The 24077-nt window shown below is 40.1% G+C and overlaps 1 long non-coding RNA gene across 1 annotated transcript in view; it reads right to left on the bottom strand.

Moving 5' to 3' along the window:
• LOC141985857 (uncharacterized) overlaps positions 1-24077 on the bottom strand; it is a 35193-nt gene that overhangs the window by 1239 nt on the left and 9877 nt on the right. Inside the window, exon 2 of the long non-coding RNA XR_012639038.1 lies at positions 292-324. This is a non-coding gene — a long non-coding RNA (uncharacterized LOC141985857). The remainder of the gene's footprint in view (positions 1-291; positions 325-24077) is intronic.

Here is a 24077-nt window from a genome sequence, read left to right as displayed (position 1 = left end):
AGAGAGTCTAATCTAGGTCGTAAAGTTTTGAAGATGGCAGATTTTACAGAGGGGTTGTGTGTGTGGGGTGCAGATAACATCCCCGCGATTTGCTGCTTGGCTTGTACTGAGCATGCTCAGTAACACTGCTGAAGGCAGCTGCCCTCACTCCGCCCCCCCCACACACCACTATCTGCAGGCACTGGTCGCCCCAGTCTGTTTAAACAGACAAACCACTACAACAAGATCAGAATGCTGTAAGTTTTCATGCCTCTTACTAGCCCCTAGTAAACGGGAGTAAGTCAAACTTACCCTAAATACTGGAATCACCAAACTTCATTCACCCTTGAAAACAGAAAGAGATGTGAGGGGAAACCAAGTAAGTATGCCCTACTGTTAGTTCACTTTTACAAAAAATAAGCTTTGAAAAAGTTAGGTCTCAAAGAGACACAGAAGGCAGTTCTTGGTGACGTAGTAAATAAGCATATAATGATCTCTCTCTCTCTCTCTCTGTAGTGCATTCATGAGCAGAGTTGAATTTTTTGTTTGTAAAATGCATGGGGACAGCTTGAGTATGCAAGGCTTCATGTTAACCAGGTTCCGTTCTAATCTGTTTCTTAAATAATAGAACATACCTTGGCTTTTCTCATAACAGAAAAATCTGCAAGCTTATGTTATGTGTTAATGCAGCTCCACCATTGCCACAAAGCAGTTGTCTAGACAGGACACAGTCATGGTTCCAACAATATTGTCTAACATTCTTCTGAGCATAAGACTCCCCGCACTCTCAAACCAGATGGAGAGAAAGGAAAAAACTCTAATGCGTTAGAGACACTTAGAGAGAAGGGAGCTCATATGTAAGTAAACCCCCATCTCCCATGTACATTTTCCTCGTATAGACTCTTCCTCACCCCCACTCTGTGATAGGAGCCCGTAGGAGCAAGAATCCTGGTTAATTGTAGAGATTGGGGATAAAGGAGGAGAGTCCCAATCCACATGAGCAGCTTTTGCCATGACCTTGATGAAAATATCATCGGCTGTTATCTAGGACTTTTTTTTATTGTTTGATATACGTGTGCTGGATATTCTACTTTGGTGTGCAAGTACTCATGCAGTGGCTAGCTTCCATTAATCCAGATAACGCTTTCCTAACTGAAATGTGATGTTGCTTTAGAAACCCATCATGATTACAAAACAAAGCGACACAAGAATAACTTGGGTAGTAGCTTGATAAAGTGTTTTCATGCCTCTGCCAACAAGGATTATGATCCCCCGTCTCCTCTTTCATGTGCACAGTATTGGTGCCAAAACCAATAGACAGCCTACAAAATTTATTTGGTAAGTAAAGAAGCCATACACATTGGAAAGCATTTAGTGAGGATTAGCATTGCTGTAGCTGGCCTCTTGTCTTTTTTCTCTACTGAATAACTCTTGTTCTTATCAGGCTGTGACATTGCTTTAGAGTCTAATGAGGCATCAGCCTGCAGACAGACAGACTTCTTCTGAGCATCAACTTTCTTTGAACGGGTGCCTTTGTGGTGGTGATGTAAGGGGCACTAGGAGAACCAGAGACTTGAATAGTCTTTCTTTCATATATAAAAACTGGAGTTTTGCAAGGGTGTTTTTTTTTTGGGGGGGGGGGGGGAGGAGAGGACAGCAGGGAGAGGAGAGGAGGGAAAAGGAGGAACAGTCAATAGAAAGCTTGCCAAAAGGAAGAAGTTGAAGATACTCTTTGGCAAAGTAACAGAGTAGATACTGTACAGTATTAATGATGGAGATTAAAAGTTTAAAAGATATATTTATAGAAGGAATTTCTATACAGTAAAAGATGAGTTAACTTCTCTGTTGAGTTGTAAGCTGTCACATTTTAAAGTCAAACAACATGATCTGTCATACAGAAAGTCCTTCAAAACTTAGTGGTTTAGTCACAGCCTTACTCTGAGTTTTGGTTGAATGTAGAATTCAGGTGAGGGAAATATGAACCCATTAAAATCACAAAACCAAGCATAATTATAGCTAGGACACCTAGGTTATATCCCAAACTGATTGCCTGTTACTGCCATACTTATGCACTAAAATCTCAACCAGAAAAGCAGCCTTGACCAAACAGAGGATACATGCTGAATATAACCCAAACGTACCCTTTCCTCAGGTTTGGCTTGTTTGATAACAGAGCTAGCCATAACAAAATATAAACCTCACCTTAAACTTGCTCCCCCATATTGTGGTAGTGGTTTTTTTTCCTACATGCTTCCTTACAACAAACCCCTCTGATACAAGAGCCCCTATTTTTCCTCCATTCTTCTGTCCAGATTGGCACTAACAAGATCCACCTGTCAGCCTGAGTCAGCAGTAATTACTCTTAACCTTTATGCAGAGTTATGACACATGGGCTAAGGGTGACCTTAACAGAACAGCCTTTCATCCACACACCACCCCGCAGGTTTCTAGAATCAGCCATCCTGTTACAATAGCATAGTCTGTGCCTTCCTCAACTGTGAGAACTATGGAGAAGTCATGTCACCTTTGTGTACCTCAGTTTACCTATCTGAAAAATGAATCTAATAATAGCTATGTATCTGATAGGGAGATTGTACAGTTTAATAATATTTGTAAATATTTTGAGTTTCTTGGATGAAAATAGTTTGTACATTATTATTGACAAGGTTTAAAGTATATACATTTAATTTATTAGTAAATGTTTTGGATATTTTGAAAATAAGCACCTACACTGAGAAGTAAATAACTTCCAGTACCTAATCTCTGTGACATATAAACTTATGTATAGGGCAGTTTTCATGATAATTGGTAGTGTCAGGAAAAGCCTTCACTATTCTAGATTTAATAAGTAGAACATCCTAAATGCTAAAGATGTTTTGATTCAGTTTTATTCTTACTTATTACACTTTTTTTCTGTAAGGGTAAATTATATCACTCTAAATTGTATCAGTATGTTGCTTCATTATTATCTTCATTTTATTTCCCATATTTTGAGTTTATCTTCACAAATGAAATACCTTTTGCTTTTCCTGTTTAAGAAGCAAAACACAACACAGTGGTCAAATGGTTAAACAGCAAAATCCATGTGATAATAAACACGGTGGTGATACTGTGACAAAAATGGTGACGATGCTAAATGAAACCAAGAGATTTTTTTTTATAATAAATTAGATTTAGACAGACATAAATATATCAGTGGAAAGGTCCAACAAGCACCGTGGATTGGCAGGTACTTAAGGGAGGAACTGAAGCAACAGATACTAAAAGGACTTACCTGAAAGGAAGGTTACAACACCTCTGCTCTCAATGGCAGAGAGTGCTTTGAAAAGTAGTGTTAGTGTGTTTACTCTTTGTAGTAGTCAGACCAGGAGGGAGACACAACCACCAGCCACATAACTGACATTTCTGTTAGCAGGATTTAAATCTTAACACTACAATCCAGATTGTGGCTCCAAGGCTGTTTCTTGCATGGGTGTAAAGGGGAGGGACTGGCTACAGTTTCAGTTCTTGAGCTGTCCCAAAGGTATGCATGATGAACCCACACAGAGTTAATCAGCAGGCTTTCAACCCAGGATCTTCAAGCACCATAGAACAAGCCATTCTCACTCAAGCCCTTTGCTGGTTTGTCACGCATGCACTGCTCCTCACAAGCACAAAACGGGTGAGGAGGAAGTGGGGCCATGACCCCACCTCCTTCAGCTGAGAGCACATGCTATAGCTTCTCGAGGCATGCAGCAACTGGCATGTTTCCCTTGTCTGTCCCCTGTGCCTCCTACTGCTCCTGATGGTGTAGTATGGTTGTTATGAAATCTATAGGTGCCAAGCTTTAGGTGACATATTGTAATATGATCTCAGCAATTTTACTCTTCAGTTCATGTATCTGTGCAACTATTATAACTGTCTCTACAATACACAGTAGGGTTTTTTTCTTTTCCTTTGGAAGATCACTTGTTTAACAGGGTAACTCCTGGAACTAAGATTATACCAGTTCTCTAACACCACAAACACACTGTACCCAACAACCCCCCCACAATATTTATCCTCACACCACCTCTGTGAGGTAGGGAAGTCCTATTATCACCATTTTCACAGTTAGGAAACTGAGGCACAGAAAGGCTAATGGCTGTCCCCAGGTCACACAGGAAGTCTGGTAGAGCATGGAATTGAACCTAGGACCCCTAATCTAGTGCCCTAACCAGTGGCTCATCTTGCTTGTCCTCTGGATGGAGTTTACGGTGCTAGGTTTGAATTGTAAAAACTAGGGCTGTCAATTAATCACAGCTAACTCAAAAAATGAATTGTGATTAATCGCAGTTTTAATCGCACTGTTAAACAATAGAATCCCAACTGAAATAGATTAAATATTTTTGGATGCCTCGTGGGAGGAGTTCTGCAGCCTGCATGATTAGGTGCCACATGTAAAATTCTGCAGGACTGAGCTCTGAGCTTCACAAACAGTCTAACTGACGGTGAGGCAAATAAGTTTTTCATTACCAGCTAAGTGTCAGAGTTTCAGAACCAATTATGTTGTTACATGATAGATCTGCCTTCCAGGTCAGATTTTCAGCAATTAATTTAACTTTTATGGATTTATGGAAAACCCACTGCTGTTAATTACTTTGGCTTGATTCTGCTGCCACTGAAATCACTGTGCACTTTGCGATTGATTTCAGTGAGAATAGGATCAAGCCCTTTGTGAGTGATATATTTATCTGCTGCATTCTCTTGCATTATAATTTAGGACATTTTCTTGGGTTTCTATAATTGCATTTGGAAGAAATAGTCTGAGTGTTGGTTTCAGTGTTGGATAGATCTAAATTAAGTAACTGGATATAATTAAAAATAGCTCTCAGTAATCCCACGCCCATACTCTTGTGTAAAAGGTACCTCAAAGAACTAGTCCCTCTGTCTTTACTTAGGCAAAGCTTGTATTGAGGCTAGTAGGAATTTGGGAGATGAAGAACTAAGTATAGACTTCAAGGTCAAGCCCATAGTGCTGCAATGTAGCATGGCATAAAAATAGATATTGGGCCTGTTCTCCTCTCATTTACTGTGGTATAAATCTAGACTGATTCCACAGATGTCAATTGATTTACAACAGTTTCTATTTAAGGTGCTTATGGCCCCTTTATTGTAGTATCTGAGCACCTCACAATCTGTAATGTATTTTATCCTCACAACACCCGTGTGAGTCAGGGACTTGCTATTATTTCCATTTTACAGATGGGGAACTGAGGCACAGACAGCTTAAGACCCAGATCCATCAATGTGTTTAGGAACCTAAGTCCCAGTTTTGGATACCACTGCAATCCCCCAAACCTCCACTTGTCTGCCACTTAAACCTGTAGGTGTCTAAACTCTCTTGGTGCCTAACTTTTCAGGGTAAAAGTTCCCTTGGTTGCTAAGTTTCTGTCTCTGAACATGTGCACTGCTATGTCACTCTGTGCATCTAGATGCCTATCTCACGCCTAACCTCCCAGGTGAATACTCTAACCACTGGGTTGAAAGTTTTAAGGAAGGCAGTGCCACTGCCACTGTCACCACGACCACCCTGTCCTCTAGCTGTTTGGGGTGGAGTGAGACAGGTGCCTAACTTGTTCTCACAGGAAATGACTTAGACACCTCAGCCTCCTGACTTTAGGAGAAGGGTTCCCAGCTATGAATCACAAACAGCAATAGGCGCCTCTCTGCAGCACAGACTTAGGTGGTGAACTTTGTGAGAGGGGCAGGGTTTAGGACACATGCCCTCATCAGCATCTCCCATTGGCTTGCTTAGGTGGCTCACAGCTGGCTTTTGTAGATAGCACTCCTAGGTGTCGATCTCTCCCTTTCCATATCTTAGGGAGCCTAGGGGCCTGACTCAGGCATTGTGAATCTCTCATTGTTGTTCCAGTGGTTTCCTAGGTGCCTAAAAGTTAGGCATTGCAGCACTTAAGTTTCTTAAGTGATTTCATCAAGGTCATGATGGAAGTCTGTGGAGAAGCAGAGACTTGAATCCAGATCTCCTAAATCCTAGATTAGTGCACTAATCACTGAACAGAGCGCACAATTTGATCCATTATATATATTGCATCCATGATTTGCTAAGTACTATATGGGGTCAATTTAGCAATTTATGCACAGCCCTGTCTAGCATTGCTTTATCCCAGGGAGTACATAGGAAGAGAGCTTGGATTCCAGTTCCCATTTTTAAAACACATTTTTAATGATTTTTAAAAACACTTCTGTACCCCACCAGCCTTTAACAGCATAACAACTTGCAAATTTGTTTAAAAAAAAATTGAAATGTGCTTTCTGTCTGCTACTTCAGCATGTTTAAAACACAATACATTTTTCCAGGGAGCAGAAGCTTCATTGTGTGATGTCCTGATTCTCACTTTGAGACTCATCCATTTGTCCTACAAACCCTTTTATTCCCAGTTGATCAGCCATAAACTTTCATCCCGTCCTAGCATCTGCTCACTAGAAGTTCCAGTTACTTCTAAATCTATGAGATTAGCCAAATCCTACGAATGGTAAAGGTTTGAAATCTGGGAATTAATCTGTGTGAAGTGGTGAGACCATATCAAACAATGCCTTTTTTTATTTTGGGGTTTGACTTCCACTTCGGAATTTTTTTTTTAGCTGTTGGCTGGCCAGTATACGTTTTTCTGCCTGTCTCTTATATATATTATATGTTACTATTCAGGATGGGTCAGAGAAAGTAATTGCTTTTGAATATTTTTGGGAAAAGAGCATTTTATGACAAAAATCAAAACTCACACAACGTTCTCAGGAATAACTTTCACCATAACATGCAAACCACTATGTGCGCTCAATTTCCAAAACCTTTGTGCAGAAACCAGAAGGGACCTGAACATCAGGCAGACAGATCATTTGACTGAAATCAAAACAGAGACGGCAAATTCACAACTAAGCAAACGTGTAATCACTCTGGCTAAAAAATCATCTAGGAGACTGCCAAAACCATTGGCAGAAAAAATAGGAAAATGTAAGTAAACTAAAAGAGGCTCTCTAAGAAAAAGAAAAGCAGGAAGGGGATAGCTCGGTGCAACATGCTTAGACTCCCTGGCACCATAGGTTCAAATTTGTTATGGCTGATTCAGCCCTTCAGACCATCATCATTTTGAGGTATATACACTGAATGTCATGCAGTCTACTGTGTAGGGATTTTAAGATTCTGGTTTTCTCTTCACGGACATTAAAAATCCCTTGTCCCTGTTCTGAAGTAGTAGCTTGTCTTTTGTCCTTGTCCAAAATGTCTACGATTGTGCAGCTTATAGTTGAGTTCTGTTGTTATTCTGAAGGATTGGCTGCATTGGACTGGTGATGTAAGATGAAATTTCATGTATACATGTTAAGTGTTTTCATCATCATTATTCTATAACCCATCAATCAGAAAAATTATTCCTCACACAGAATGATTCTTGCACAGAAGAAAATACAAGAAAGATTACTATGGTAGAAAAATCACACTTAATACCTGAAAGAGAAAAAAAAACAGAGGAGCCCCAGAGAACAAGAAGATAAAAACAAGGTCACAAATAGAACCATGCATGGAAGTGAACAGAACATCAACACCACATTATCTTGTCACTTCAACAGACTCCCCGCAAACAATTTTTGATCTAATACTCCCTTCTTCTTCAGGTGCAAACACCCATCTCTGGTCAACATCTTTCACCCTCTTGAAGGGGATGCACAATTAACAGCCATGTTGTTTGGAATAAAACACAATGGTTGAGTCAGAAATAACCAGAGCAAACACACTGAATAGTCATTAAAAAAAAAAAAGCTAAAGATGACTCAAGAGATATCAAAATGTACAGAGAAAAAAATACATGAGTGAAGGCAAGAAAAACTAAGGTAAAAATTTCAAAACCACCTAAGTGACTTAGGAATCTATGTCCCAACACACATTTTTATCAGTCACCACTTTTCCTTTGTTCTGCACACAGAATAATAAGAGAATCTTCCCTCTGTAATGAAATCTAATCTTTGTCAGGCAAATCAGATCCCCTTCAGATTTTCATCCTCCCATCACACAATCAGAAGCAAGCCATTATTTTTCCTATGGCGTGTTAGCTTACTACAAAACCATTATCCATAGCCTTCTGGAACTTGCAGAGTTTATAAAGTCATATATGCATTGTACTGAGTTTAGCCCCTTGACCAATCACTGCTGCGAGTTTTATAAATATGTACCTCTCTTCATGACAGAAATGGTCATCATGGTTTGGTGTGGCATGAAGGCTTTATTGGCATGAATCTGGGATGGCCACATGACTTTGCCAGCTGTGAGTAATACAGGTCACACCAAATGAGTGCTAATAAAATCTTTATATTACCCACAGCTTGGATTCTGTCTATGACACATAACATATTGAAAATATAATTTATAAATACTTTAGGGAGTTTTAGAAGATACTCGTCTACATCCCCTGGATCACCTGGGATGTGGTTTAATGAAAATCTGGGGTGAAGGGAGGTGAAATGATTTTCTTACCCCTTATTTGTGACTACTCCATCTTGGGGCCAGTGGGTGGAAGCCTAAAAATTTATCCCAGCTGCTAACATCTGTTCCAGCAGCCAAGGATCTGTCACTTTCATTTATTTCATATATTGGTTTTGCCACTAATATTAGGAAACATTATTTTGTTTTGTATTAAATATTGTTGTATTTAGCAATACAGTAGTTCAAAAGTGTCAGATTCTCAGCTTCTGGAACAGATGTTAGCAATGCACTGGGACTCCTAGCACTGAGGGTTGGGAAGGGGATGTTATAGAAACATTTATGGGGGCCATACACTAAAGTAGGATCCCACATCCCCACACCAGAGGAACTCTGAGGGCTAGATCAACATGGTGAAATCCTGGCCACTGATTTAAACAGGGGCAAGATTACACACACTGCATTGAAGTTCACTTTTCTTCAGGGGATATCACGTCCATCCAAAAGCTGTGAAAGTCTTGGAGGGCAAGGGAGTCAGCTGAGCCTCTCCCGGGGTCCGCTGTTGGTGCCATCAATTGTTATAGGGAATCTCTGCCAGTTTGAAGGGCTACTCCATTCTTGGAAGCTCCTATTTATTTCCCATAGCTCATGAAACTGGGGAAAAGGAAAGGCAATGGCGACTGGTTTTCCTGGAAAAAAGTGGTTTTGTTTTGTTTTAATTTTTATAGAATACTTTCTGTTGTTTACAAAGGAGAGGAAAACAAACATATGCAGTGTCATCTGCTAAAAAATATGGGGGGAAAGGGAATTTTGTACATTTTCTATTTAATACAGGCCAGCGGTCTGAAAGGTGGTTTCCAAGCAAATAAATATTTCTTAATAAGCCTCTTTTGGACTTACAATAACATGAGGTATTCAAACATAGGGGAGGGTTCAAACAGAATACAAAAACAGAAATGATATCCTGCACATGTTGGAAATATTTCTATTGCCCCTGATTGTGAATCTGAATTAAGCAGAAACAAAACATCATGGACCAAACTCTGTTCTTACTTAAATCAGTGTAAATTAGAATAACGCCACAAAATTTAATGGAGTTGCTTTTGATTTATGCCCATTTAACTGAGAGCAGAAAAATGACCCTCTTTTTTTACTTCAGTTCATATTCTGCTAAGATTGTGAACATGTGAAATGTTATCATTCCTTTTTTCATCAGATGGTCACTTTAAGTAGGGCAAAGATATTGGAAAATGAAAACAGATAAAAATAGTGAACTTCTTAGGCTGCTGGCATCATTAAAAGGTAGGACTAGCCAAGAACAGCTATTCAGCAAGCACTATGTCTCTCTCTATTTTTTAAAGTCATGGTAGTTTCTTTCTTTCTTTCTTTTTCTTTCTCCATCTCCAAAACCGAAATCTTTTGCAGTTTTAAATAAGTGCACCTATTTAAAGTAACCTATCTATATATCCCAACAGGTTAAGAATTATGATGAGTTACCATTGTTAGATTTTCATGCAAACTCTACCTCTGTATAAGGTATATTCATGTTACCTGCAAGGATATATCTGAGAGAGCATAGTATTTGTTTTAGGCCAACTCCTGTTCTGTTTATTAAAATGAATAGATCCACTGAAATAAATAAGATTACATTTATGAGTAAGGCAAGCAGGGCTCTACACTAATGTTAGGATGGAGTGGAAATTAATTTAGTTTAAATATTATCAAAACAATAGTTCAAAAGTGACATTCATATAAAGTACACTCCTGCTTATCCGAAAGGCCCCAGGGATAAGCGGAAGACCTATTAACTAACACTGGACTAAATGGGGGACAACTCGGATTTTCAAATAGAGTAAATTCAGATAACAGGAATTATACTATAATCAATGTATAGTTTCAGAAACTATACTAAATCAGCCAAATCCTCTGCTGGTATAAATGTGCATAGCTCCACTGATGTCAATGGAACTTCTCCAATTTACACTATAGAAGGATCTGGTCCAAAACAGGGAGGGGGATCCTATAATCCTTACTCCTGAAAATAATCCTTATTCACTTGTGTAGTCCCATTAAAATCAATGAAATTACTGTTGTGAGTAAGGATTAATCGCACAAATAATATTCATAGGATTGAGCTCTTGGTGATGAGTCTTTAAATACAAGTTTGTAGTTGCATATAAAACTGTCCATAAGTTAAGAAACTGCAAGCTTTTCTTCTAAAAAATCACATTTACCATATAGTCCAACAAATCTGAATACAAAAGTAGTTTCACTAGTCGCTAGTCATAAGTATGATTGACAATTGTAGCAGTAGACATATATCATAAGAATCCTTGGAGGAGGACTGAGAACAGGACACTCTTTGAAGCCCTGTGCACAATGAGAAGTCATGTACGTTTTAAAAGACAAGGAGTACTTGTGGCACGTTAGAGACTAACAAATTTATTTGAGCATTAACTTTCGTGAGCCACAGCTCACTTGCCTGGTGATTGGAATAACAGAGACTTGGTGGGATAACTCACATGACTGGAGTACTGTCATGGATGGTTATAAACTGTTCAGGAAGGACAGGCAGGGCAGAAAAGGTGGGGGAGTAGCACTGTATGTAAGGGAGCAGTATGACTGCTCAGAGCTCCGGTATGAAACTGCAGAAAAACCTGAGTGTCTCTGGATTAAGTTTAGAAGTGTGAGCAACAAGAGTGATGTAGTGGTGGGAGTCTGCTATAGACCACTGGACCAGGGGGATGAGGTGGATGAGGCTTTCTTCCGGCAACTCGCAGAAGCTACTAGATCGCACGCCCTGGTTCTCATGGGCGACTTTAATCATCCTGATATCTGCTGGGAGAGCACTACAGCGGTGCACAGGCAATCCAGGAAGTTTTTGGAAAATGTAGGGGACAATTTCCTGGTGCAAGTGCTGGAGGAGCCAACTAGGGGGAGAGCTTTTCTTGACCTGCTGCTCACAAACCGGGAAGAATTAGTAGGGGAAGCAAAAGTGGATGGGAATCTGGGAGGCAGTGACCATGAGTTGGTCGAGTTCAGGATCCTGACACAGGGAAGAAAGGTAAGCAGCAGAATACGGACCCTGGACTTCAGGAAAGCAGACTTCGACTCCCTCAGGGAACTGATGAAGGGGAAAGGAGTCCAGGAGAGCTGGCTGTATTTCAAAGAATCCCTATTGAGGTTACAGGGACAAACCATCCCGATGTGTCGAAAGAATAGTAAATATGGTAGGCGACCAGCTTGGCTTAACAGTGAAATCCTTGCGGATCTTAAACATAAAAAAGAAGCTTACAAGAAGTGGAAGATTGGACAAATGACCAGGGAAGAGTATAAAAATGTTGCTCGGGCATGTAGGAATGAAATCAGGAGGGCCAAATCGCACCTGGAGCTGCAGCTAGCAAGATATGTTAAGAGTAACAAGAAGAGTTTCTTCAGGTATGTTGGCAACAAGAAGAAAGCCAAGGAAAGTGTGGGCCCCTTACTGAATGAGGGAGGCAACCTAGTGACAGAGGATGTGGAAAAAGCTAATGTACTCAATGCTTTTTTTGCCTCTGTCTTCATGAACAAGGTCAGCTCCCAGACTGCTGCGCTAGGCAACGCAGCATGGGGAGCAGGTGGCCAGCCCTCTGTGGAGAAAGAAGTGGTTAGGGACTATTTAGAAAAGATGGAAGTGCACAAGTCCATGGGGCCGGATGCATTGCATCCGAGAGTGCTAAAGGAGTTGGCGGCTGTGATTGCAGAGCCATTGGCCATTATCTTTGAAAACTCATGGCGATCGGGGGAAGTCCCGGATGACTGGAAAAAGGCTAATGTAGTGCCCATCTTTAAAAAAGGGAAGAAGGAGTATCCTGGGAACTACAGGCCAGTCAGCCTCACCTTAGTCCCCGGAAAAATCATGGAGCAGGTCCTCAAGGAATCAATCCTGAAGCACTTACACGAGAGGAAAGTGATCAGGAACCGTCAGCATGGATTCACCAAGGGAAGGTCATGTCTGACTAATCTAATCGCCTTCTATGATGAGATTATTGATTCTGTGGATGAAGGGAAAGCAGTGGATGTATTGTTTCTTAACTTTAGCAAAGCTTTTGACACGGTCTCCCACGGTATTCTTGTCAGCAAGTTAAAGAAGTATGGGCTGGATGAATGCACTATAAGATGGGTAGAAAGTTGGCTAGATTGTCGGGCTCAACGGGTAGTGATCAATGGCTCCATGTCTAGTTGGCAGCCGGTATCAAGTGGAGTGCCCCAAGGGTCGGTCCTGGGGCCGGTTTTGTTCAATATTTCATAAATGATCTGGAGGATGGTGTGGATTGCACTCTCAGCAAATTTGCAGATGACACTAAACTGGGAGGAGAGGTAGATACGCTGGAGGGTAGGGATAGGATCCAGAGGGACCTAGACAAATTGGAGGATTGGGCCAAAAGAAATCTGATGAGGTTCAACAAGGATAAGTGCAGGGTCCTGCACTTAGGACAGAAGAATCCAATGCACCGCCACAGACTAGGGACCGAATGGCTAGGCAGCAGTTCTGCGGAAAAGGACCTACGGGTGACAGTGGACGAGAAGCTGGATATGAGTCAACAGTGTGCCCTTGTTGCCAAGAAGGCCAATGGCATTTTGGGATGTATAAGTAGGGGAATAGAGAGCAGATCGAGGGACGTGATCGTTCCCCTCTATTCGACATTGGTGAGGCCTCATCTGGAATACTGTGTCCAGTTTTGGGCCCCACACTACAAGAAGGATGTGGTTAAATTGGAGAGAGTCCAGCGAAGGGCAACAAAAATGATTAGGGATCTGGAACACATGACTTATGAGGAGAGGCTGAGGGAACTGGGATTGTTTAGTCTGCAGAAGAGAAGAATGAGGGGGGATTTGATAGCTGCTTTCAACTACCTGAGAGGTGGTTTCAAAGAGGATGGTTCTAGACTATTCTCAGTGGTAGAAGATGACAGGACAAGGAGTAATGGTCTCAAGTTGCAGTGGGAGAGGTTTAGGTTGGATATTAGGAAAAAAATTTTCACTAGGAGGGTGGTGAAACACTGGAATGCGTTACCTATGGAGGTGGTAGAATCTCCTTCCTTAGAAGTTTTTAAGGTCAGGCTTGACAAAGCCCTGGCTGGGATGATTTAATTGGGGATTGGTCCTGCTTTGAGCAGGTAGTTCGACTAGATGACCTCCTGAGGTCCCTTCCAACCCTGATATTCTATGATTCTATGATTCTGTGATTCATTGGATGCATGCAGTGGAAAATACAGTGGGGAGATTTTTTATACACAGAGAACATGAAACAATGGGTGTTACCATACACACTGTAATGAGAGTGATCAGGTAAGGTGAGCTATTACCAGCAGGAGAGGAAAAAAATCTTTTGCAGTGATAATCAAGGTGGGCTATTTCCAGCAGTTGACAAAAACGTGCGAGGAACAGTGGGGGGGGGGGAGGGGCGAGGAGTGGAGGGGGAATAAACATGGGACTAGAATGAATAAAACCAAATGACTACAACATGTCTTATTTCATTTTGCTGCCCTGGTGGCAGATCTCTCTCACATATATTTTTTTAAAAGGATAATTCTTTAGAAAGCATATGGGATAGTGAAGAATTATAATAATAAAACAACAAGATATATCCTATTTAGGAGAATGGTAAAGAGGAAGAAATGAAATTGGGATTTATTTCTTTTTCATCATGACGAGTAATAAGATCACGCCTCCGTCGAGTCATAAAATAACTCATTTTCTCTCATGTCAATAATACAGATTTATTTAATGAATGGAACCTTGATTTGGTTGATGGAATCCCCAGTAAAAATAAATGTGGAAATTTCTTGGCGACAAGTTAGTAATTTATTTATAGAATAGATATGAGGTCAGGGTTTTTTTTTAGTTTAGTTTTAAAGCCAAATTTATGTTCACTTTACTCAAACAAGTGCTCCCATTGATATCCTGTTATATTTAGAAAATTCACCAGATAAATAACAAGGAAGTTCACATTAACTGAAGATCTTATTCCACTATTGGATATCCATGGGCACTTTCAGATCTGGTTGCAGGATCTGAGCTTTAGAGAATGCATGAGAATAATAATATAAAAAGGCATCTTTGGTTTTATATACATTAGCTGGATTGCTAATAGGGATGGGAGAACCTCAAGCGGTTCCGAGTTAAGTGTAGATTCAGGTAAACTTCCAGAAGTTCAGGTACTTATCTGAACTATCAGTTTGATCTGCAAACTTACCAGGTAATCCTACTTCCATTGACTTCATTGAAATTCTTTTTACAATTTTCTCAAATCCACCAGGAAGGAAAAAAACAACAACAGTGTTCTTTTAGTAGGGGAAAATCATATAGTAAACACTATTTATTTTTATTATATGTATCAGGAGTAGCACCTATAAGTTTCACCCTGGATGAGGGCTCCATTTTGCTAATCACGTTATGAACACAGGGATAGTAAGAATGTAAGCCCTGAGGGGCTTACAGTCTAAATAACTGTACAGGAGGTACCTGCTGCAAAGGACAAGCATAGTAAATACCTAAAATATCATGAGATGAGGATCAAAGGTAAATTTGAAGGCCAAAATTTTCAAACCTGGGAGCCTAAGTTTTGTCTTTGGAATCCATATTTAGGTTAATAAAAATATGGTCTGATTTTCAGGGGTACTGATTACATGTGGTCAAACACTGGGAAAATATTGCAAAAAAATTCATCAACACTTTCTCCTATTTTCTGAAATCTTGACTATTTTGTGTTGTAATTTCAAACTTCAAAAAAGCTTTGAATAGCTCCAGCACTGAGCAACAGCAGCTCCCATTGATTTAGGTTTTAATAATAATAATATGCTCTCTGAAGGCTTTGAAACAGCTCATATTTTACAGAATTAGATCGTACGCTATACTAATTCTATATACTCTTGTTATGCTGCACTGTAAGCATAGGTGTTTTCCTGATAATATCCCTAAATAAAGCTGTTGTCTACTCTCTAGTGCCCATTTGAAGAAAAAACATGTCTGTTAAAATGATTTGACTGCAGTAGAGCAATTTATTTCCCATGTAAATTACGTTTTACAGAGTTTTGAGACACAGAAAATTAAACATTTAAGGCTGTTTCCAAGTGTTTTTGAATTGTTTAAGGTGAAATGTTAATCAGTTTTCAGTTTGCAATATGTCAGTTTCTGCAGTAGCACATTTTCCCCCTATGTTGGAATTTTAAGTTACTAAATTGCCTCAGATATAATGAAATATCTTAATTAGGCATGTTAGAGTAGGCATTCAGGCGCATTATTTTTCATTTGTATGAGCATTTCTACATGAGTGACAAATCTTCATTTCTGTGATTATGTTTCTGTGATTATGTATCTGTTCTTTTATATAGGACCTCACTTGAACAGACTTAACTGGCCACAATAATCCATTTATTTCAGGGCGTTTTTACTATATTCTCTTTCTCATATGTTCTGCGTCACCAGAGCATAGTTAATGAAAATATATCAGACCAAATCCTATTATACTTACCCAACCAAAACTTTCTATGGTAGGAGCTGTCCCACTATTTGTATCTCTATACATTATCTAGATAATGTATAAACATCTATTTTCCTTAAAGATATTAATAAAATGTTGGCTTTGAAATGTAAGTTAATTATCAGTTATCCTATTATTTTTATCATTAACATAATACAAGATAATAGCTAAATTAGTCTTGCAGTTAGTAAGCTCTGAAAAATTTAGATTAATGTTTTAGAGATGTACTCTTAAAGTACTCATTCCTGACTCTCCCCCCCCCCCACACTCATTTATATACTTTCCAGAAGAAACTGTAGCAAAGACCTATCTCAATATTCATTCCCTTAATTTTAAGTTTAATTTTAATATGGCATATTGGATTTATGGTCAATATAATTATATGTTGTATCAAACTAATCTCCATCAAAGAAACATAGGACAAGGTCCTGCAAGAGTTTAGTGTGTCTTCTGCAAGGTTCTGAGTGCCCTTGACACCTATGGACTTCAGTGAGAATTGAGAACTCTCCTCATCTCACAGGATAGGAGATACAGTGCAATCCATAAAGGTACTAAAGTGCCTAAGTCGCATTTTTAGGCATCAGTGCAATCCACAAAACTCACGCTTGGCTTCCGCCTAACCTTGTAGGTGCCTAAACTTACTTAGTGCCTACGTTTTTTCCTCTGGGCATGTACACTGCAGCCTCACTCTAGGTACCTGGGCACCTATCTCCTACCTGAGCATGCACAGTACTACTTCATGATAGGTATCCAGATGCCCATCTCCTGCCAAAGCCACAGAGTGATTCACAAACCAGGACAGTTAGGTGTCCAGCTGTAGGGCCCTGACCGAGTAGGAAGCTTCTGGGCATGCCAACTGGATCAGGGTCCTCAGGTGTGTTCACACAAAAGAGTGGGGAGGAGGAGGAGGAAGAGTTCCCTTATAACCTTAAGCCCACTAGTAGGGTATTACTCACCTAGGATGTGAGAGAACCCCGGTTCAAGTTCTCCCATTCTACTAAAAGGGGAAGGGATTTGAATAGGGATCTGCCACTTCTCAGGTGAGTGACCAAAGCACTAGGCCATGGACTATTCTGTTATGGGTCTCCGTCAGTCTCTCCTATTGAAGTTGTTCCATTTTAAATTAAATAATTCAATAATTAATATTAATTGGGCCAGAGAAAGAGTTAGAATGACTCTTAGAAAGTTAGGCTCTGATGCTCAGCGTTGCAATGCCTATTGATCTGGGCCACCTTGCTTATGAACTGGAACAAAGAGTTTATACAGGGGAGTCCTCAAACTGGAAATTAAATTCAGGAGAAAAAGGGAAGTCTCTAAAAGATTAATTTAATTAATGTTATTATAGAAACCAATGGCTTGACTTGCAACTGATCAAGGGAAATAAAAACACGCCGACAAGATTGTGTGTTTGAGGACTACGTTGGAATTGCAAGCTAGCACGTTAAGAGTACAGAGGTTTCCTGGTCCTGCTTTCAGGCTAGAGAGCTCTTTAGAGCAGTGTTCGGTCATTAGAATAAATCAATCTGGAAAGAGGCTAGAAAAATGTGGGATGAGTTGAACCTCTCTGCCTCAGGGAGTTTCCTTCTTTTTCTCTTTCTGTTTTGGGATTTTTGTGTGTGAATCTGAATTCTAAGAAATAAAGTTATATTGCAATCTTCCAGCAAAGAGTATTTTGTGTTTCTATCTAGCTTCTGTATGTGTGTTCCATGAACATAGCAGAGGTCTTCTTTCTTCATTTGTGGAAGTATTTTGAAATCTTGCATGTGTGAGCAATGTGACTGCAGTGGACTTTGGAGTAATGAGTACCCCCGAATCAGTTGTGAGTGCAAGATTCCTACATCACTTGGTTTGTTTGTTTTTTCCATGCTAAAGAACAGTGGTAGCTTAATGAAGTAAATATTAAAGAAGTATGGGCTGGATGAATGGACTATAAGGTGGATAGAAAGCTGGCTAGACCGTCGGGCTCAATGGGTAGTGATCAATGGCTCCATGTCTAGTTGGCAGCCGGTGTCAAGTGGAGTGCCCCAAGGGTCGGTCCTGGGGCCGGTTTTGTTCAATATCCTCATTAATGATCTGGAAGATGGCATGGATTGCACCCTCAGCAAGTTTGCAGATGACACTAAACTGGGAGGAGTGGTAGATATGCTGAAGGGTAGGGATAGGATACAGAGGGCCCTAGACAAATTAGAGGATTGGGCCAAAAGAAAACTGATGAGGTTCAACAAGGACAAGTGCAGAGTCCTGCACTTAGGACGGAAGAATCCCATGCACTGCTACAGACTAGGGACCAAGTGGCTAAGCAGCTGTTCTGCAGAAAAGGACCTAGGGGTTACAGTGGATGAGAAGCTAGATATGAGTCAACAGTGTGCCCTTGTTACCAAGAAGTCTAACGGCATTTTGGGCTGTATAAGTAGGAGCATTGCCAGAAGATCGAGGGACATGATCATTCCCCTCTATTCAGCATTGGTGAGGCCTCATCTGAAGTACTGTGTCCGGTTTTGGGCCCCACACTACAAGAAGGATGTGGAAAAATTGGAAAGAGTCCAGCAGAGGGCAACAAAAATGATTAGGGAGCACATGACTTATGAGGAGAGGCTGAGGGAACTGGAATTATTTAGTCTGCAGAAGAGAAGAATGAGGTGGGATTTGACAGCTGCTTTCAACTACCTGAAAGAGGGTTCCAAAGAGGATGGATCTAGACTGTTCTCAGTGGTAGCAGATGACAGAACAAGGAGTAATGGTCTCAAGTTGCAGTGGGGGAGGTTTAGGTTGGATATTAGGAAAAACTTTTTCACTAGGAGGGTGATGAAACACTGGAATGCGTTACGTAGGGAGGTGGTGGACTCTCCTTCCTTAGAGGTTTTTAAGGTTAGGCTTGACAAAACCCTGGTTGGGATGATTTAATTGGGGATTGGTCCTGCTTTGAGCAGGGGATTGGACTAGATGACCTCCTGAGGTCCCTTCCAACCCTGGTATTCTAGGATTCTGTGATTAAAGGTAACAGAATGTGCTACTAGATGTGTATTCTAGTTTTTAATCTCTCCTTTGGAATCACACACTCAGAGTTTCTAGTTGTGTGATAATTTCTTCTGACCAAAGAAGCTAGGCAGTGACTATCTCTTTCTCTTTCCATGTGCAGGAACACTGCAGTATCTCCTTACCATAAATTTGGCTACATGGACTTTCTGTCAGATGAAAAGGAGATCTCAGCATGATATGAAAACAAATATATTAAAAGACAGTTTTATGTAGAGTGGTATTTTCCAGCCAGCCAAGCCTATTCAGTATATAGGCATGCTATTATTTGTTTATTCAGGTTCTCCCCTTTCTTTCTTAAGGAGACTCTGGGTGCTAGGGTAAAATTTTGAAAAGGTGCCTAAGACACTTAGGTGCCTAAGTCCCATCGATTGAAAAGTCAGTTAGCCACGTTAAAAAAATGTTACACTTCATAATGAGTAATTTGTGCATTGAATAGGATTTTGTGTGGACACTATAGGACTGCAAAATTCAGATTTTAAGCAACAACAGTTTAAAGGATTTGGAAACACATCCTGTAAAATTCTTGTCTGTATCTAGGCCATTCTCAGAAAAAACTCGCATGGGACTTCAAAGTGTTTTTACCTGTATAAAGACTGAAAATCATCTGCAGCACTGGGCCATTAAGGATGTTTGGAAATGTTAGGAAGACGTTTTTTAGATTTTTTTTTCAAACATGGACTTACTACAGTTATTCTTTCTGATCAAAGCTGCAACCAATAAGTCTGAGTTGAACAGGAAAATGATAAAGTACCGTTGAAAACATTCTGTGGCTCCATCAGATTTGCACAGAGTATTTTGTGCAGCTAATTAAAATCTACCTATCTTGGGTGACATAGCAAATTAGCTCCCCATGTTCCTAAATTGTTACTCATGTTGATAAAGATCACCAGGTATCATGCTGTCCAAGGCTGAGAGAAGCTGGGACAGATGTGGCCTATCTTTTACAATCTGGCAATCACAGATCCTCTTTTTGTGCCTTTCTTTCTTCTTCTTTACATCCCAGTTCCTGCTGGATTTCAAACATGATTATATTGTAAGTCCTTTAATATAGCTCAGCTGGGTATCCAGCTCAAATGAATCTGGCAGTGATATCAGAAATTAAATTGAGCAGGGCACATATTGTATAAGAAAAACTATATTCTTGATGACACTTTAAAATATGCTTATTCTCATTCTGGAGCTGCATCCAGTCAAAGCACACTACTACTGCTCTCTTCAGATGTGTCCCTTGCTCCTGGGAGTAGGATTTGAGAATGAGGCATGTTCTTTGAGAATACCTCAGTATTAGGTTCAGCCACCACAAAAAAAGATTTAATTCATATATGCTGAAACTCTATTTAAAAATTATATTCCTGAATTTAAAATATGCAGTTTCTCCCTCTAGGACTCACTTTGAGAGGCTCCTGTTCTGATGTGTTTGTGTGTGTGTCCAGGCACAGTGAGCATATTTTAAAGTGGCAAGTGCAAAGAGCCTTCTAAATGTAATCATTATCTTGAGGATTGAATTTAATACTCTACAGCTGCAATACTCTATAGCGGCTAATCTTTCTCCATAAGTCTCTCTCAATAAATTATCCTAAGTCCCACAGTCTGCTCTCTAGAAAAGTAATCCCTTGAGGGAACATCAGAGTGGGAATGTGGGCTGGATGAAGAGCTACAGTGCATGCTGGTATATTTTAAAGAGAAACACAAAGCAACCTTTGTTTTTTTCATACCATCCCAGGGGATTTATTCTCCAGAGTTCCAATCCATTTTGAACAAATCACTGCTGGTCTAATATTTAGCTTTCCATGGATGAATGCCGAAATTTCTTATAAAAGATCGTATGAGCTTTGGTTCACATTTTGATAGGACATTCATGCAAAAAAGCATCTTACTCACGTTACCACTGCTTAAGCCTTCTGTAAGCTATATGTTGCATCCCTAATTTACATATAGCACAGTGATATAAGCTCTGCAAAGGCTGTATGTTTCCCACATAAATATAAATTATTATTTGTTGCTTTTCAGTGAAATATTGATTCCTTGATTTTCACAAATTTAACTGAGAAATTGAAATTTCCCTTCCTGGGACTAAAATTCACTGAAGTGCACACAAAAAAATAAAAAATTAAAAGCCATATTCTCAGTATTGCTTGATGCCTGCCATAGCTCCGGGAGAGGAGAAGAGGTGCCTATGTCACCACGTGGCTTTTTGACCCTCAGGCCACCGGGTACTGGTCTAGTTCCAAAGAACAGTTGAGAACAATCTCAGAACTAATATAAGTTGCTCTGACTGTAGTAACTCCATGGGGCTATTCCTGCAGCTAGGGATCTCCAGCCACAGCAATACTAGAGCCATGCTCCCTTTTCCATGGTTACCCAGCCTTTCCAGGGCAGTCTACAGATAGATGGTTAATATGGCTTTAACACCAGTGACACAAAGCAGCCTTAGTGAGGGCCACAATCTGGCCAAAAGTCAGCAATTAAAAAGAGAGAGAAAGAGAGCAGAGTTATTTGCATACAAAGGTCTGGAGATGTATTTTACATATCTTTGTTTTCAATTAAATATAATTGTATAAAGTACAATGTTATTTTTAATGTAATTACTTCTTTTGTTATTACATACTATATACACAATAGGCTTGACCCTGCTCCCAGTGAACTTGATGGCAAACTCCAATATACATCAGTGGGACCAGAATCAGGCTCAATAAGAAAAAAAATCATTAAAGTGACCACTCATTCCCAATGTTCTTCAAATGAATTGAGGGATGTTATGCAGGTACAAATCTGACACAGGGATGAGTAACTGCAATCATGGTGGGTCCCCTAAAGCAGGCCCATTGTTTATTACTTTCTGATCAAAGAGACAATTTTGCATAAAGACAGCTCAACATTCACTTCATGCTTATGCATCCCCCAAGGCAGTCCATACATAACAGTGAGCTATGCCTCAAAGAAGAGAGGGTAGGTACAGGGAGGGTCTGGGCAGAGCCTGGTTCCAGAGCTTGCTTTAGCATTGTTGGATGCGCTTGCTGATGTGCTTTTTCTGAAAAGGGATGATTTCCTGAATTGAGGCCTAAGTACTTTTGTTAGATTAGGGTTTTAGACAGCATGTCAGCAGGCAGCGTGTTCATTTTTCTGATCAATATACTTATTGGCATATTTCAGTAATTTCTTTGAATGATGGAAAAGCATTTTTCTAGAGATGTGACTCTGGTTGGTTATAATGTCCCTGAGTGGTGACTAGGGTGACCAGTCAGCAAATGTGAAAAATTGGGACAGGGGGTGGGGAGTAATAGGAGCCTATATAAGAAAAAGACCCAAAAATCGGGACTGTCTCTATAAAATTGGGACTTCTGGTCACCCTAATGGTGACCCATAATATTAACAAGAATACCAGTGTAAATGGAATATATTTATATTGATGATACAGAAGGCAAGAGAGAAATAGAAACAGATCTGTGAGGAAACCTAAGATGTAATTTTAACTTCTTCTGCAGAGGATTTATGCATCTTTTGAGCTTTCTCCAGAAGATTTATCTGTTTATAATTTAGAACTGAATATTTTTCACATATCTTCCTGGGATACTTTATGCTCTGTACCTTCTTGATTTATGTTATAGATCTATTCGTTCTTCCACTGAAACTAAACGAGAAGAGCAATTTGGCCTTTTAATTTCTTTAAGAAGTAAAGTCCTTTAATTTTATTTGGAAAGGTGCAATAAAACTGAATGCAACACTTCAGAATGATTCACCATATGATCCAGTGGTTTGAACAGTAACATTGCTGTAAGAGCAGAGTATCAAAGGATAATAAGTTTATTTTCTTTACACAGATATGAAATATGCTAATATCTCCCAGAAGTCTATTTTGAAATATTCTGATAAAATATTTTTTCTGTCCAGTGAAAGAGTGCTGGTAATGATTTTCAGATGATTGGCATTGAATTGGAAAAAGTTAACAAGGACTTTACTTAGAAATCCTGAAGCAACAGCTGCAAGTGCTTGGCCAATTTAGTGAACTACTATATATACTGCTTCTGCCACTTCAGGTGAAGCGAATGTAACCCTGGTGGCTGATGGCAGCAAAAAGGGCTGGGTTCAATATATTTAAGATCCCCCTTGACAACTAACTAAACCAGCTTGAGCTCCACCCAGTAGCCTAGGAAAACTAAACACACCCTTTCTGGCTGCCCTAGCAAGCAGAACTTCCCCACTTGCAGCACTCTGTACAAACAAGGAAATCTTTATTGGGGAAAGAGAATACAGTCATAGTTATGGGAAAACATAGAATATATGTATACACAAATAAAGAGTAAAATACTCCTTCATTCGGAAACTTTGGCAGCAGTCTGTCTAACTCCCTTCTTGTCCACCAGTGAGAATGTCCCACAGGTCCATTACCTGTACCAATTCAGCCATCTATTAAACCAACTCACACTGCCACAACTATTGAATACCTTGTTAAGCTCAGGATGTTCCACTTAGTGTCCTTATATACCGGTGTGTACATTTACATGCTGTTGATAAATATCACATAAGAAAAACATCACATACACTGAGCCACATAACTTGAAATGATAATGGAAGCTTTGCTTTTTATTTAAATAGTGTGGTTACACTTACTGACACTGCTTCGTATAAAATGAGGAAGAGGGAAGAACACATTCCCCACAGAGGGTCTGAAGCAGCTTATGGGAAACCTCAGGAGAACACACCCCACCTCCAAGAGAGCCAACAGTGGACAAAGATAGCTGTTTTGCCTCCCTCCCTAACAGAATCTGGGGCAGCCTGGAAGAACCCTCCTTAAAGATGTCTGGGCTGGAGGTAAATGAGGGCACTGTGAGGAAACTGAGCAGGAAGATTACTGTAAATGTCCTCCCATAGCTTGCCTGTGAGCCCTTTCCTGTGGGCCTTTGATTTACCACTGGGAGGAAAGGGAGTGTCTATCTATTCTCTCACCCCCAGTACCTGTCTTTTGCCAGATTCTTTGCTTCCATACACTCACACTGATCTATTCAGGCTTTTCATCCAAAAGTATCAGCCTGTTGACTTCAGGCAGCCCCAGGGAATGGTGCTATGCTGCTGATGTACCAA

This window comes from Natator depressus, chromosome 4 (assembly GCF_965152275.1).
Source record: "Natator depressus isolate rNatDep1 chromosome 4, rNatDep2.hap1, whole genome shotgun sequence".
Taxonomy (NCBI): Eukaryota; Metazoa; Chordata; order Testudines; family Cheloniidae; genus Natator; species Natator depressus.
This window is presented reverse-complemented; position numbering and strand designations above follow the sequence as displayed.